General features: G+C 42.2%; 1 protein-coding gene across 3 annotated transcripts in view; it reads right to left on the reverse strand.

Annotated features, from left to right (window-relative positions):
* Positions 1-18,199, reverse strand: part of SLC25A21 (solute carrier family 25 member 21) — a 259,816-nt gene that overhangs the window by 102,903 nt on the left and 138,714 nt on the right. The window lies entirely within an intron of this gene.

The following is an 18,199-nucleotide window of genomic DNA, read 5'->3' on the forward strand; positions in this document are numbered from 1 at the left end:
AACTTTGCAGATATTTCTTAAACCAATAATTGAAAATTAGCTTACAAATGCATATTTGCCCATTTTCCACTTGGTAATTTTAAACATTTTTGAAGTATAGTGCACATAGTAAGTTCATGTATTCTTTTTGTGTGGAATAAAAGATCTGGTTTCCCTTTCTTGGAAAAAATAGTCAAAAGAAATACTAGGGAGGAGAGCTTATGACAAAATAAGAAGACAATTGAAGTATAAAAAGAGGTACATTCCCCTAGGCTCCTAGCCAAAATACTACATGCCAGAATTAACTCTGCTTAGAAAATTACTAGGATTATTGTCAACAGAGGATACAAACCCAGATAATTCCATTGTCCTCTTTGCCATTTCACTACAAATAAAGTGATACTTTTTCCTGTTGCCTATATTATTAGTATTGCTAAATAAAGTCTCTGACTGTGAACGCATTACTGACTTACAATGCAACACACTTGTTCTTTTTCTCAGTTTAGATTCAAGCTGGAGTGGGGGAAGTAACAAAATGCAGTATTTCATAAGAAGAAGAAGAATATTCAGCTCCCAACTGAATATTAAAAACACAACACAGCATTAAACATTAAAAACTTCCCTAAACAGGGCTGCCTTCAGGTGTCTTTTAAAAGTAAGATAGTTACTTATTGCCTTGACATCTGACGTGGTGTTCAACAGGGCGTGTGACACTACCGAGAAGGCCCTCTGCCTGGTTCCCTGTAACTTCACTTCTTGCCGTGAGGGAACGCCAGAAGGCCCTCGGCACTGGACCTCAATGTCCGGGCAGAACAATGAGGGTGGAGACGCTCCTTCAGGTGTACAAGAAACATCAAGGTAGACACAGGATGAATTTAGACTGTGGCTAATGTCATATAGACACTGTTTCTCCAGCCAGCATTGGGAGCTCACTGGAAGTAGCGTAAACAGAAGTGTGAACACAACCACCCTGTTTTCTGAAGGGGAAGACAAAACCCAACAATTACAAAGGTTTTGTGATGCCCAGTGCTGTTCTATTGTAGCTGGGTGTTTGTCCCGGGCTTCAAGAGTAAATGGAATTCTGAGCAGCTAAATCACATACAGTGGTACCTCTGGTTAAGTACTTAATTCGTTCCAGGGGTCTGTTCTTAACCCGAAACTGTTCTTAACCTGAAACACTACTTTAGCTAATGGGGCCTCCCACTGCTGCCACGTCGCCGCTGCACAATTTCTGTTCTCATGCTGAAGCAAAGTTCTTAACCCAAGGTACTATTTCTGGGTTAGCGGAGTCTGTAACCTGAAGTGTATGTAACCCGAGGTACCACTGTACATGTCTTTAGTAAACCATAACTATAAAGACATTAATAGAGTAATACAAATCCCTCATATGCTGGGGTGGGGGCAGGGTTTGATCCAGCATTCCTGTTGAGCAGACCCCCTGACAACTGCCAAACATGTGAGTGAGCCAAAGTGCCATTAATGGGATGTCTTAGGTCTCAAAATGTGATGTTTCGAGGATGGAATAGGGCTGAGCTGGCTGAATCCCAAGCTGGTCTCACTGCTGCCACATGATCCAGGCCTGATTGCTGTACCAATCTGTAGGAGACCCTCTGAACTCAATGGGATTTGCTTTTGTGTAAACCACAGAACTGCAACATGAAAACAAATCAAATATTGGTACTTGCATACTGAGGCAACTGTATATGCAAAGTGAGGTTCCTCCATGGAGCTGATCGCATTTTGTACAGCACAATGAAATTATCCTGCCCATTTGGCCAGTTTGGGGGGAAAGTTCTTAACAGGATTGCTTAGGAACGTTGTTTTTGTTGGTTTGTAAACAGTAGTTAAAACTAAGGGCCAGGTTTCCTCCCCTGAGGATGTCCACACAAGCAGAACATCCAGCTGAAGCCAAACCTGTGTGAACTATAAGCCAATTGCTAGGCATATGTGTGTTATGGAGGAAGAATAATATAGGCAAGCATGGCTCAGCTGAACATTCATTGCCCAAGCACAAAAGCTAAAAACCTTCACAGCTTGACATTTCAGTACCTGAAGGAACACATCCTACCTGTGCATTAAGATAATCAACTGAGGCTCTTTTAGGAATGCCTCAGTATGGAAGACAGCAAGGAGAAAGAGGACATTTTCAGGGGTGGCCTCTTGGCTGTGGAAGACTCTCCCCAGAGAAGTCCACCTGGGAACTACAGTAATGTAGTTTCTGCCCCAGAGACGTTTTTGTTTACTCAGCCCTTTTAAGAACTTTAAACAACTTTAATAGTATATATCTAATTTTTGTCGTAAAGTTGACATTGATTACTATCTTAGCCTTTACTCAGCATTTGAGCACTCTATTTTTATCCCTAAGGGAATATTTATTTAATTAATTTTGTTATATTTATGTTGCATTTTATGTGAGATTTTATTTTGTTACTTGATTTGGGGGGGGGGGGGTTGGTGTTCAAAAATTGTTGTAGGTGGCCTAGATAACTAGGCTAATAGGTGATTAATAGCTGTATATAATAACTAAATTCGTAATACAAGTAGACATGGGCTACATTTGCCAAGCTACTTGAGTACTTAATTTTTGTATTATTTGTACCCAAGCACAAAACGTCTCACAGGAACCTTTCCTCAAGAGTCCCATATTTTAATACACTGTATCCATTGCTCCACCATTGCTTAAGTTGTTAGCTTAAATGATTAGGAAGTAAAGATGCTCTCGATTGTAAAATCATTCACCAGGATTTCAGAAAATGAGGTTCATGTGCTCAGTGTAAATGACTAGTCAGCAATTTATGTAGCAGGTCATTCAGAATGCCCATGAGCTCTTCTCTAGTGAGTTGTCAGAAATCATAACTGTACTACAAGGCCAAGATCTGTTTATTATATAGTTTATGGGTGGTGTGCATTGTCTAATTCAATTTTAATGTGCTACATTTTTCTGGTTTATTTTTTTAAAACCAAGATTTATAGCTGTTTACAGCTCAACCAGGACAGTAATTTGGTGGTTTAGCTAATATGTTTCTAAAGCGGTCTGGCGGAGGTGTCTGCCTGTTTGCACTCAGAACTCCAAGAGCAATGGAGGGTTCCTTTGTTTTAAGGCTGAAACAAAAAAACTCTTGCAACTTTTTCAACTGCATCTTGCTTGCCAAGCATTAAAAAGGGACACTTCCTTTTGTTTGACCATGCGTTGCATGGCAGGAGGCATCACTGTGGTTTTTGTTGGGAGGCTTCAAATGCTTCAGATGTGGCCAACCACTGATCCCATTTTGGAAGGCAAGCTGGTGAAGACTGTCTTTTGCACATCCTCAAGGTCAATGGCGTGAATCAATGGGTTGTCACTTTCCCATTTTAAAACGCCTAGTCCCCAACTTTTTCCTTCCTTCACAATGCTTTACCCTGGAGAGAGAGGACCCATGAACAGCTGTAAATACAGCGCCTTTTAGAGACAAGCCTCCCCCCCCCTTTTTATAAGCTGCCTGAGACACTTTGCTGCCTGAGACAGAGGAGCAAATGGTGCTACGTATTTCAAACCCATGGCTAAGTCAAGGTGCATATTGCCTCTGTAAAGGTAAAGGGACCCCTGACTGTTAGGTCCAGTCACGGATGACTCTGGGGTTGTGGCGCTCATCTCGCTTTATTGGCCAAGGGAGCCGGCGTACAGCTTCCGGGTCATGTGGCCAGCATAACTAAGCCGCTTCTGGCGAACCAGATCAGCGCACGGAAACGCCATTTACCTTCCCGCTGGAGCAGTTCCTATTTATCTGCTTGCACTTTGACATGCTTTCAAACTGCTAGGTTGGCAGGAGCTGGGACCAAACAATGGGAGCTCACCCCATCGCGGGGATTCGAACCGCCAACCTTCCGATTGGCAAGTCCAAGCAGCACAGTGGTTTAGACCACAGCACCACCATGCAGAGAATTGGCTTGAAAGAACATTTTAATTCTGACTGATAAGGGAGCGCAAACATGGTTATAGTGCCAGCTTGCTTTTCCCATGGGCCCAAGGATACAGACCCTCAAAACCCAAAGAACAGAGGAAGGCCAGACATAAACATTTGCCATAAGGCACAGCATAGGTAAAGGCAAAGGGACCCCTGACCATGAGGTCCAGTCGTGGCCGACTCTGGGGTTGCGGCGCTCATCTCGTTTTATTGGCCGAAGGAGCCAGTGTACAGCTTCCAGGTCATGTGACCAGCATGACTAAGTCGCTTCTGGCGAACCAGAGCAGCACACGGAAACGCCGTTTACCATCCCACCTGAGTGGTACCTATTTATCTACTTGCACTTTGAGATGCTTTCGAACTGCTAAGTTGGCAGGAGCAGGGACCGAGCAACAGGAGCTCACCATGTCACGGGGATTCGAACCGCCGACCTTCTGATCGGCAAGTCCTAGGCTCTGTGGTTTACCCACAGTGCCACCCATGTCAGCATATCCTAGGACAAAGGGTCACCTCTGGCCCTCCAGATGCTGATGTACCACAACTGCCATCATCCCTGATGCCTGTCCGGGCACGATGAGAACTGGACTCCAACAACATCCGAAAGGGCCACAGCCCCCATTCCTGCCCTGTGGATTTATGCACCCCACCATATCCATGTTGAAGGGCTTCAGGAAGAATGGCGAAGGAGGCAGGGGGATGCTGCTCATGCCACCCTGTGGTTGCTATTTCAGTTTTTCTAATGGCAGGGCCCACAGAAATAGCACAGCAATGTGACAGAGATAAGCAGACCCCACTAATTACCTCCCTCCAATTACACTTGTGTTTTCCAAGCTGATTTATTGAAGTCATTTTACTGGTTTACTGTAATCACCCCATTATTGTGTACTGTAAAATAATGTGTTTAGTATTTTACCCCACCCAATTTTTGTTAGTCATGTCATCTTTTATTATTTATGTGTGTACAATTTTGTAACAAGGATACAGGCGACGGCTCATGAACACATGTCTGAAAGACTTGTGACCAGACCAGGAAGTGACTGAAATTTGTCGTAAGAAGGATGCAACAGAGTGGGATGTAACAGGGACAGGGGGTGCTTATACAGTGGTACCTCGGGTTAAGTACTTAATTCGTTCCGGAGGTCTATCCTTAACCTGAAACTGTTCTTAACCTGAAGCACCACTTTAGCTAATGGGGCCTCCTGCTGCTGCCGCGCCGTTGGAGCACAATTTCTGTTCTCATCCTGAAGCAAAGTTCTTAACCTGAAACAATATTTCTGGGTTAACGGAGTCTGTAACCTGAAGCGTACCACTGTACACGTACCACTGTACACGTTTTGCCAACGGGCGCAGGGGCCAGGCATGGAACCCCACGCAAAATGGTCGTCGGCTGCACCCGCATACATACAAGAACAAAAGAAACATTGTTCCTCCCATTAGGTCTAGGAGAGGCAAAAGAGGGGTTCAAACACCCTCCCCAGAACTGAAAGAACATTGAACGAACAGGTAGGCTATAGGGCCGAACAGACTAGCCCTACCCCTCATTGTCTACTTCCACAGTTGCCCCACCCCTCACCACCCACACATCTGGCCAGCCATAACAGCCAGTTCCTATGGGCTAAGGTCCCTTCGCTCCTCCATAAAATATTTGAGGTGGCCAGCCCACCCCAAAGCTGATGGGCCTTGCCCTTCAAATACTGTCTGTGCACTGCATCATGTGATTGATTATGCAGGACAGGGCATACTTGGGCCACCCCAATATTTTATTCAAGTTGGCACCCCTGTGGCCAGAACATAATGAAGCTCTGATTGTATTCTGATCTACACATGGAGGAGCTTAGCAGGCATATAACAGTATGTGTGTAGCACTTCATCATAACCTGGACTTAATGTATGGCCTGCCTATATGTTGGCAGTGAGGGCAAGCCTTGTCCATGAAACCCCCACATTAAGACGAGTCATAAAAAACTTTTTTTTTGAAAATGCCTGCTCCAAAGGTCTTATTTTACTACGCTAGGGATTATATAGCTATATCTGAAATTCCATGCATATCAGTTAATATCTTGACCCTGCTCCACTGAAGTGAAATTTCAGCCTTCACAACATAGGAAAACGGCCAAGTAAACAGCTATTTTCATGGAGGATGGTCAAGATATGAACTGAGAGGCATAAAATTTCAGATATAGCTATATAATCCCTAGTGTAGTAAGATAAGACCTTTGGAGCAGGATTTATTTATTTATTTATTTTTTAAAAAGGTTTTTAATGAACCGCCCTACGCCACATACTGTATGTTCTTTAAAGTGTCAAGGAACCATCTGTATTTCCTAAATTAACAGAACATAACTTCATATGAGGATCCTTGCTGAACAAAAGTCCATTTAATTCCCCAGTAGCCATCCAGATCAAACCAGGGCACAAAAGCAACAGTCCTCTGTGATAGATATTGCCAATCCCCGGCAAATAGCACTTAAGAGTATTTATGCTGCCTCTGAATCATGAGTACCAACTAATAGGAAAGGCTGTCAAGTGTCACGTTGTTGTGTGTGAGTCTGAACCTACCACCAGGCCTTTCTTCTCTGAATTCCAGAAAAACTAAATACGTAAAAGGAGAACAAACTGTGATCAGCTTCTGTTTAAGTAGTAGACGGAAACCAACACAGCTGGAGGCAATTCTTTGCAAATTGATCAGGGTTCTCTTCCTTTTACCAAGGCTGAACTATTAAGTTGACTTCCATCATTTTATGCAATCACTCAAAGGCCGCAATCCAGTGCACACTTACCCAGGAGTAAGTCCCAATGAATTCAGTGGTTGGGTCTAGATTTTATTTTTATGTTGTATTTTATGGTTTTGATATGCCTAGGGTATAAATTAAAGGGAATTAATAATGATCTAATTTCAAAATGTGCTCCAATTTTTAATGTGTTTTTTTTTCATGCTGACTGGGGTGCATGTGAAATGGGCAACCCTAAAAGTGGGTAAGTTTATATGCTTTCAAGAACCTTAGATACTGATGGTTTTCTATGTAATAAAATTGAAGTTTTCCTAAAAGCAGCAATGTTGAACTACTAATGTGTTTTTTGGGGGAAGGGGGTTCCCTTTTGAAAATCTAAATGCCATTATAAAAAGGATGCAATGGCCTTATTTATTATTTCAATAGGACACATTGTTGCTCATATTTCTTTCCTAGTCAATAGTTGTAAAATAAAGTTTAACAACAACCAAAAAATGATTTCCCCAATAAAGCCCCTTTTAAGGCATTAAAAAAACAAAACACTAAAGATTCTGTGAATTAAACCCAGATACAATCAGGTAAGGGGGGGGGAGGGTGAAGTGCTGGAGTTTAAATAAAATTACCTTTCTCCCTTCCTACCATTATTTTTGTAGTAACAGGCTTTGCTAAAATCTGAAAGTAATAGAAACACAGCTATTTGATGAGATAAACGAATTTATACTAAGCTTGCTTTTCTAGATACCTATGGTGCAAACACTCCTAAGGGACAAAATATAACAAGAAAAAGATGGAGTCTGAACTCAAAGCAAACATAAAAGCTTTACTTACAAAAAAATCAATTACGAAGTCCAATTTGTTTTTACCAGAAGGCAAAGAAAACCTGGTTAGCATGTTTCAGCATCCAAACACCTTCCCAAGATCTGTGCATGTTTCATCAAACATTACATGACGGCAATTTCTAAGAAACAAACTAGCAATTAGACCCACCTGCCTAAAGTGCCTGTGCTCTGTTCACACTTCTTGCGGTATCTTAAAGTGACAGCATATTAAAATGTCAATACAATATTTTTTTACATTATATTTATAAGTGCAATGCAAAAGCAACATGAAGTGCAATTAAAATCACACCTAAAATATAACAATCCATTCCACATACAGGAGAAAAAGCATTAGAAAACTGATTATCTGTAACAGAAAGCACTTATAACATACAAAATAAACTGAATTAATATGAATCAATAAATAAGTGAAACACATGGTATCTTAATAATATAATCTGTCAAGGATTACACAAAAACCCACTGAGGTGTGGAATCTTTAGAGGAGATGTACAAAATTAGATATGATCATATTCATATACCTCAAATCATAATGCAAATTATAGAATCAAAGTGGAGGGTTTTTTTGTTTTTTGTTTTGAAAGCTTCTGGCTGTGGTGAAAAGCGCCCCAGATTTTGGCAATTTGAAGGAGGGCATTTCTCTGAAAACAAAAGAAAATTGATGACAGCAAGCAGGAATTGGCCTTGTGTGTTGAAGATGCTCATTTACATAATTTCAGAATTTTTCAGGAACCGTTTACCCATTTTAAGTCAGAAAAATAAAATGGGCAAACATTCAGAATGGCCCTGTTTTCCACCACACTCCAGTTTAAAAGGACTCTACATTAAAAATGAAATGGAAAGAAAATTATTGCTTGGGTTTATTACTTATTTTATTTCTTAAATTTGTATCCCACCCTTTCTCCCAAAGGACCCCAAAGGCTTGAAATAAACAAACCACAAATCTGCTTAAGACAAAACAGGTGAGCATTGCAATCCTGTTCATGGCCGACTGGCTAGAATCCTGCCCTCTTTCTGAGTACTCTGTCCCATTCTCCTCCCTTCCTGGTTTTCCAGTCTGCTTGTAAACTGCCCAGAGAACTTCTGTTATTGAGCAGTATATACTGTAAATACTAAAAGTAAAAATTAATAAATTCCTGCTGCCTCTCTCTGGGTGCTAGGCACCCTATTTAACGCCTGCACTGTATCTTGTATCCAATGGGAAAACCGTCGATAATTGATAACTGCAATTGTTATCTAACTTAGTAGCCAAGTAAGTGGTAGGAGAGGCTGGATTGCCAGGGGACTTTGATGCCCCTTCTTTGGGATGTTAGATATTTGCTAATGTGAGACTTCACGCTTATCTGTCACACCAAGCCATCTGTCGCTTAACACTTTGCCTTGTGGGGTTTAAGACAGAAGGCCAAGTTTCCTTGGCTTGGGCATAGAGGGAAACTGTTCATAAACCCTTGTGGGGGAGTAAATCAGTCATGATAATTGCTCTGACATAGAAAGTCCTGAATAGCTCAGGTCCCATATCATATAACTGGCGTAACCTACTTGTGTATGCTATACGGGTGTCCTTGGAATGAGCTTCCTCTTGAATATACAAGCGTTGGAGCTGATAGCAAGGGATAAGGAAGCAATTGTCCCTGCCTGATGTTGCTTCTATCGCTGCCGTGATGAGAAAGTCAAGGGCAAGCCGGGTATCCTCTTCCCAAGTTTACCCCAAGTCAGGGTCGGATTTAGGTTTGATGAGGCCCATAGCTACTGAAGGTAAGGGGGCCCTTTATATGGACAACTGTCCTTTGTCAACAACAAATTCTCGCTGTTTTTTGTGTTGAATATATGCTATTTGGTAATTTATGGACCCAATAGGTATCTAAAGCTATTTGCACATAACAAAATATGTATTTTATCAAAGTAATTCATATAGAAATGAGCAAACCAGTGATATTTTAGGGAGCAGGCTAGCAGGCAGAGCCCATTACTTACATCATAGGAGCCTACACAACACGACACACTGTTGCTGTAGATAGGTTTTATTTGCTTTTTCTTTTTTATTTTGGAAATGTACATCCAGGGGCTTTTTCATTTAAATTTTTTTGGGGGCCCCAAGAGAGTGAGGCCCTATGCTATAGCTTGTTCAGCTTAAACGTAAATCCGGCACCGCCCCAAGTCCCCACTGGCGGGTAAAATAAGGACATTCCGGGATCAAATCAGAAGACAAGGTGCCTTTCATAATTCCAGGACTGTCCCTGGAAAATCGAGACACTTGGAAGTCGGAGTCATTTCCCTCCTTTTTTGTTGGGACAACTCCAAACCACAGCTACCCCACATCCACCCTGCAGTGCCCCATCTTGGGCTACCACTGGTGGGGGAATCACTAACAGCAACTTCTCACCCTGGTGGGTGCAGTGGGGGCCTCCGTAGCTCTCCCCATCAGTGAAGAGTCCCCTCCCTTCTTGTCCTAATCCCTGGTACTGATTGAGCAATAGGCCTGTGCATTCGTCTCCATAATGATACACGTCAAAAAGGCTAATTAAAAATAGTTCAAGAATCGCTCTGTTCTGTGTGCAAGCACAGCTTATCTTGCCGTACTTTCACTGTCCGCCACTTTGCTGTATAATTATAGAGGGTTAAAACATTGTTGCTGCTTCTTTAGACATATTTTTGCATCCTCTTGAGAAATGAATAATAAAAATTGAACTCTCGCTTGCCAAGAACACACTGAAGATAGTATTTTTTTTACTCAAGCTGCTCACTCAGAAGATTCTTGTTTCTTCAAAAGCCCCTCTAGGCCTAGAATACACAGTGCTACATCTGTTGGCGAAAACACACAGAAAGCTAATAAAGCAAGATATTATCTCACTTTTTATTTATTTACAGGATTTATTTGGCAACCATTAGCTGAATACAGTTATTTTTAGGGCCTTATTTAAATACAGCACTAATGTCCAACTTTTATGAGAATTATTGGCAATGCTACAGTTGTACAGCCGTTCAAGCATTTGCGGCGCTCTCCTTTCGTACTAGAAAATTTTAAATCGCCAGTGAACTGAAAAACACACACACACAAACAGGCTTGTAAAGAGATAGGGCATCCCTCTTCTTCAGAAATATGCTAAGCAGAGGCTGTACCCATGAATTATCTCACATTAGCTTAGTTGCATGGAGGGGGAAAGAGTGAAATATAGGGGGGCTTTGTTTTATCTTTAAAACAAAGTGGTTCCTTGGTTACTTAATTCAGACATGTTCCATTGCTGGTTAGAAATCAGGCATGACAGTGGTCTAACCCTGAATTTTTGTCCCTGGGTAAGAAACTAGGCATGACCACAGTCTACCCCGATTGCGATTTAATGTTTTATACCACCGACAAATCATTAACATCTGTTAATAACCCACCCAAGTCACTCTGTTAAATTGTTTTGAAATATCTTATGTGCTCCATGGATGTCTCCAACTTCATCCCATTTAACCTTTCCCAGCTGCTCGTTTTAAATACCCCTTTTAAAAATGTATACATGGGGGGGGGATCTGTTCCTTTGTATTCAGACCCTTGATTCTTCTTCTTCTCCAGCTCCAACATCTGCTCACTTCCAAACCCCAATTTCCATTTAAAAAATAAAAAATAAAAATAGATTTTTCTTGTAAATATAATCCACTATCTCTTCTCCTGCCAGATATCTTTTATGATTTCCTAATGTACGGGTTTTTGAAAAACAACAACACAGTAGTCATATGCAGGCTTTGCATGCAGAAGGCCTCAGGCTTAATCCCTGGTATGTCCAGGCAGGGTTAGGAGAGACCCCTATTTGAAATCCTGGGCAGCTGCTGTCAGTCAGTGTCGATAGCATTGATAATATCGAGCCGCCTGGCTTTCTATAAGGCAGCTTCCTATGTTCCCACGTAGCTACATTTGCTCTGCTGCAGCAAGTGAGTTGTTGCATTCACGTGGACAAATAAAAACTGCATGAAGTATACCTGAAGGGGTTATTAATGGAGACATATCATATTTACTGGAGGTGGAGAACAACCCCCACTTTTCCCACCCAAAGAGCATCATATTAACAAGCGTTAATATTACTGAACCTTCTCTGTTTCTGGACCAATAGTGGTCCTTGGCTCTCATGGACAGAAGCGCCCTGGAAGAGGATGCCATAGGCATGTCTGGATGCACAAAGCAGCACAGTTATCTCCTTGCCACTGCTCACTGGCAGAGTGGAAGGAGAGCAGATAGGCAGGGAGGCAGAGGAAGCTCAGGAAGATTAAATAGAAATTCAAAAGGTAGGTAGTCAGATGACCAGGCGAAAGGCTCCTTGGAGGCAGGCAAAACCCAAATGGCAACAGCCAATCAGCCAAGAGGGGGAAATTCCTGCTGTGCCCCTGTCCCAACGACAGACGACACACAACGGCATAGCAAGGTCAAGCACAACAAGCCTTAAAAGTAGGGAGAGGTTGGCAGGTGTTCTGAATGCACGTGCCGAAAGAGGAAGCTCTGGGTCACGTGCATGGGCATAAATAGGTCCCTTGAACCGTTTAGACTGCGTCCCATTGGCCAGATTGTACCCAGCTCCAAGGGAGCTGGGTGTTGTGGCTAACCAATTGTACCCACCCACAACACAGGGTGTCGGTTGTCCAGGTCTCACTATAATACTCACTCTTTAAGGGAGGACCCAATTTCCCCACAACCCACAGTAATTATAAACCCTTGCCTGGAAGAGGCACCTCATTTCCCCCATAGGCAGCTCCCTAAGTATTGCATTCAGACCAAATATACTGCCAGGAGCATTGGGGTTAGATTTCTGAATGGAAATTTGGCCAGTTTCCACAGGAACCCATTCTAGAGAGCACCTGCTACTTATGTCCTCTGCTTTTTCTGTAGATTAATCCTCAAAGCAGAAAACGGGGGAAGTACTTATCCAGAAGCCAATAATGATTCCCCCCCCCCCAAGCGGAAGTTGCATTCACCATGTACGTAGCAGAAAGAATAGATGCGGCTACATCATGAAACAAAACATTTTAATTTTATTTATTTTTTGCAGGGGGGGGGGCAAATGAAACAACTGTGCAGTTTCCACAATGAAGGCTACAACTTTAGCCTGAGACCAGAGTTAATCAACAGCAGCTTTTTCCACTGTAAGAAAACATTTCCCTTTCTCTCTCAGCAGAGATACTGTACCAGGGCAAGCAAACACGCTGTGCTGGCATGTGCTTTCCAAAGGCGTAATTGCCAGTGTGGATTACAGAAGGAAACCCTCCGGCTTTTTAGTCTTGACAAATTACCAGGGGCACTCCTCTGGCTGCTGGGGACATGGTGATACAGAAAGGTTAACCAGTTGTGGAAAGCAGCATAAATGCAAACTTAGAAGCCCTGTACTTCCAGCCAGTAACTTTATGAGGTGTGTTTATTTATTTAAAACATGTCACCCTTTTTGCAGAGATTCCATGGTGTTTTACAAAAACAAGATAAAATACATAAATAAAATATAATACAGAACACGTTAAGAGAGCAAAGGAAAACACACTATATATTAAAGAATCTCTATTCCTCAGTTGCTCCTACCCTCAAATTCCTCTAGGCCTCAGTCGGGGAATGCTTAATGAAGGGTGAACTAAAAATATTTCAAATTAAGGAATTGATAAAATTATCAAAATGTAGTCCATACAGATATAGTGAGAGAACACCAAATATTAGGCCTGTCTAAAACAGGATTGTATGCTGAGCTTTTTTAAAAAAAACTCAGATTAAACTATATCTGTTCCATGAGGTGAGAAAGTGGCAGGGGGGGGGGATGAATTTATTATGGAGACATGCTCAAGAATTCACATGCATCTTCTTATGACTATTTGCCGTTTTGGGTTGGGGGGACTCTACATGTAATAATTGGAAACTGTGTTATCTACTTAGCTATATCAGGTACTGTCCTAAACTGATGGAAACTTGAATTTCACAAAAAGGATTAAGCCTGTCCATGTGGTTCCTATCTTTCTTAATTTGACCAGCTATTGCATCCATCCATCAATAGATTGCAGAGGCTCACATCACCACAGCAAATATATGAAGGAAGAAGTGGGTGGTTTTCATCAGTATTTTGCAATATGAGGTAGTTGTCAGGGCCCAAACACCACCAGCAGGGCCCACCACTGATGTATGTCCTGCCTCCCCACATTAAAAATAGATAAATCTGTCAATTGAATCACCTATCAGTGGTGGACCAGTTTATTTTCACATAACGTCCTGGAGAAATACATTAGGGGCACTGCAGAAAATTTAAACAGTGACATTCAGTGCTGATTCAAAGCACTGCTGCTGCCTGCTGCTGCTTCCCACTAGGACTCAACCAGATAGGAGCAGGACCACTAAAGAGCACTTTGGCAAGGTCCCCTCAAACCTGCCTGGAGCTGACCATGGTTTGGGTGGGCTGTTGAAAGAGCAAGATGGAATTAAAAAAAGGTAAGGTAAAGGACCCCTGGATGGTTAAGTCCAGTCATAGGCGACTATGGGGTTGCGGCGCTCATCTCACTTTTCAGGCTGAGGGAACCGGCGTTTGTCCACAGACAGCTTTCCGGGTCATGTGGCCAGTATGACTAAACCGCTTCTGGCACAATGGAACACTGTGATGGAAACCAGAGCGCATGGAAATACCACAGTGGTGCCTATTTATCTACTTGCACCGGTGTGCTTTTGAGCTGCTAGGTTGGCAGGAGCTGGGACAGAGCAACGGGAGCTCAGTCTGTTGCAGGGATTCAAACTGCCGACTTTCCAATCAGCAAGCCGAAGAGGCTCAGTGGTTTAGACCACAGTGCCACCCGTGTCCCACTAAGATGTGATGATCAACATGCTAGCACAGTCACACCTGTGGCTTTGTGAAACCATCTGTATATAAAAAAGCAGCTTCTGACAGTACAGAATACTTTAGTGTGACCAATAAAAATCCAATGACCGGGCAGTAAATATAAGAGAAGCCTTGATTCTTAGTGTCAGGGATCAGCTGCAGGAAAAACACTTAGCCTCCACTCTGCTTGTGTCTTTCAAGTGACCCCCCCCTCCTTTTCCCCATATATGTGATTGGTTGCTATGCACGCCTATGGAGTGAAACACTACCCTGGAAAACGCTGCCAGGAATCTCAAAAGGGGCTCCATGCCCCAAACAGCTTTGTAATATACAAGTCCCCCTGCCCTGCTCCGCCAACACCTACTTTGCTACTACTCTGATAGAGGAGTCTTTTGTTCATCTCAACACACAATACCTCAACAATCAGTAAAACAGTGTAGCTAAACAATGGTGGCCAAACAAACTTTTCTTGTGCCTAGCATGCTCTGCCACCTGTTCAACAGATTCTTGGTGGAGCCGATCTGCAGGGTGACCTAAGAAAATATTGGCCAAAATCAACACCCAGACCTTTGGTGTCATCTCTGTAGATAACGAGAAACTTGTTAGAATAAATCATATGTTTAGCTTGCATTTCAACAGCATTCTTCAGTCTGGGGGCAAGAGTTAACTTGGAACAGGTTACTGAGTTGGAATTATTAGTCAACACGCCCATATTAATTTCTAACCGATTCTAAGTGGAAGCAAAACAACAAGCAAATGATGGCACCTTGGAAGACATCCACGTTTAAATGACCCTAAGCCAGATAAAGTCCAATGGTGAAACAAAAGATCTTATAAGAAACCATATTCTGAATGCTAAAAACAGACAGCCAACTAGAGAATCTTATAATGGCACTCAATAAAGACCAATAACAGTATGTATAAAAGAATGAATGAATAAATGAATAATACACTTCAGACTTGGCACAGGGCTTATGAATTGTCCTAGCTACATACAATATACGCTATTTAACAAGACCACCAAAATTGGTCACCATTGTGAATCCACGTAAGGTTAGAAACAAAGAAGCACCAGATAGTAATAACTACCTTGAACTTGAGCATTTTTAGAATAAATTTCGGCAGTGCTTACTTAACTAGAAAAAATGCAAAGAATCAAAGAGGGCAAAAGCACTTACAAAACAACAGCTGGAAAGCGATCAGAAACACATGTAGGAAACACAGCTACTCTAATAAGGCCAAAACATCAGAAGTTAGGACACAAGAATAAACTGGAACAGAATAGCCGGTAGAAATAAATGTGAGATTAGTCTTTTGCTAGAAATGGGCTCTTGCTATGGAACATGTTCAGTCATGTTCAGTCCAAAAGCTTTTGACCTAGAGTATTGTTTTAAGTAGCAGGCAGTAGCAAGCTATGAAAGCTAGATAATGCAATACATCCAAAAAACTCTCAAAACCCAGGAGTGCTTACTTAATGTAATTTGGTTAAAAGTGAGCTGGCCAAAGTTGCTTCATTATTGTGTCCCTATGCTCACTCTAATCTTAAATCCTTATGGGATTCTTCAACTCAAAATATTTTTCATCATGGTTTGCCTATGGTCCAACCTACAAAAAGAGCAAAATAGTTCTTGCTGGGCTATAAGTAGATCTGAAATCACTTCAGATGGCAAATGTCTGTTTTCATGCTCTCTCTCTCTCATTCATACAATTTTTAAGAACTACTCTCTGGGAGGAGAGTCTTTCCCACCCCTACCGGCCCGAGATGGGACCTGGAACCTTTTGCATGCAAAGCACCGGCTCCGCTATTGAGATATAGCCCAAATATTAGCATGTCTGGCAGAAGATTAGGCAGATTTGGATCCCTTCATCCTCATAATCTATTTTTATATGCACAGGATGTTGTTTGCAGGAAAAATACTTCCACATGGCAGTACACTATGTATGAGTCAAAATGTTTGAAAGTGATGCAGATCACATTCAGAGTTGCCATGCCAGCAGCAGCATAGGAATATGGAGTCAGACCATCGGTTCCTCTAGCTCAGCAACTGATAGCAGCTCTCAAGGCCTTTCCCAACTCTGCCTGGAGATGCTTGGGATTACACCCAGGACCTTGAACACCTCTACTAGGGTCCTACAGTTCTTCTTTCTGAGCTATGGCCCTTCCTGTGGTGGGCCACAGGGAGTAAGAGATGAGGATGTCTCTGTATCCTGCTTTTCCTGTACACTGGTTGAGGAGCACTCCAAAACTGCCAACATATTCCAAAAACGATAAGCAGTAAAATGTAAAAGTGCAAACAGTTTCTTCCAACTTCTTGCAGAACACCCAGCTGCTTATGATAGCATTCTCTCCCTCCCCAATGGGGTTCAATGTGAAAACAGACTTTTCTTGAATCTAAGAAGGTGTCTGTCCAATACTCAGTAAGCGTGTGCATGATTCAGTTTTCAAATGCACGTTGCTCAAACATAGCAGAATTAGAATGGGGAGAGAACTACATTTGGGAAATTGTAAGATTGTTTTCTACTTGATGAATTTCTGCAAAATGGACAGGAGGGATCTACAGTATTTGTACTTTGGAAGTTTTTCTTTTTTGACTGAGTAAGTCTTTATTTACTGATTGTATATGCCTATCTGAACAATATGGTTTTTGTTCCCCCCTTAAGATGAAGCCCAGGTAACTGAGGGCAAACATATGCATCTGAACTGACAGCTTGGTATCTGAGGATACTTGCTCAGGCAACACAGAAGTTTCTCTTTCAGGAAACTTTACGCCAGCAAAACTCAACTACACAAATATTTGTAGATGCAAACACAAAGGACAAGGAGAAGAAAAATCACTTATAAATCCATGCAAATATTTATTATTTTATTTTTCCTGGTTTATTCCATCTGTCCTTGCTTTCATTGCTTTGTGATGAAGAAATAGCACAAGTGTTAGCACAAAATTGCTTTGTATCCAACGTTCTGTTGACGCAATGCCGAAGTCTGTCAAAACTGAAAGAAGAGGCACTGGCCAGTCAAATTTAGAGCCAAACCTGGGATGATGGAGGCAGACAAAGGCCTTGATTCCCCTATCTTACCTTAAAGCAATTCAATCCCAGCCTATCTTGGATAGGGGAAGTGAGCTGGACTGGAAAGAAAATTCCTTGATGCATTAGAGAATAGTACAGGGGGGTGTTAGAGTCCTTTATTCACAAGACCTTTTCATATAAAAAGCAAACCACCCCATACTTCATTAATGGGGCAGACTTGTAAAAAAATATACATGACCATCCCCATCAAGTCTTGTTTGACCCTTGAAATTAATGGGACTCGTGTTTAACTTGACAACATATGGTGCAATTTTCTGCTGCAATTTTCCTCTGTAACCTAAAACATTATCATCATCATTACTACTACTACTGCTACTAGGTAAAAGGTAAAGGACTGCTGGACGGTTAAGTCCAGTCAAAGGCAACTATGGGGTTACGGCGTTCATCTCGCTTTCAGGCTGAGGGAGCCGGTGTTTGTCCACAGACAGCTTTCCGGGTCTGCTTTCTGCTTCTGGCACAACCCAGAAGTGTGACAGAACCCAGAGTACATGGAAGCACTGTTTACCTACTGCTGCTATTATTACCTGGCAGATGGAGTGAATGAGACCAATAGTGGGTCCAATGGTCAAGAAGTTGGTCAAGAAGTTGGTTTCTGCAGGTGCTGCAGAGGGAAGTGTGGGGCAGATGGGGAAGGTAGCCCATCTAGGAGGGGGGAAAATATTTGATCCTAAACCTCTGCTGCCTTGTAGGATATCTTTGGGAGAAGAAAAGGCTAAGGAGTAAACCCTATACAAATCCAGATGGTAGGATGACGCCTTGTACACCTCCTTCTGGAAACTCTTGTAGCCAAGCTGGTG

The sequence above is a fragment of the Podarcis tiliguerta genome, assembly GCF_965153285.1.
Source record: "Podarcis tiliguerta genome assembly, chromosome: 1".
Taxonomy (NCBI): domain Eukaryota; kingdom Metazoa; phylum Chordata; class Lepidosauria; order Squamata; family Lacertidae; genus Podarcis; species Podarcis tiliguerta.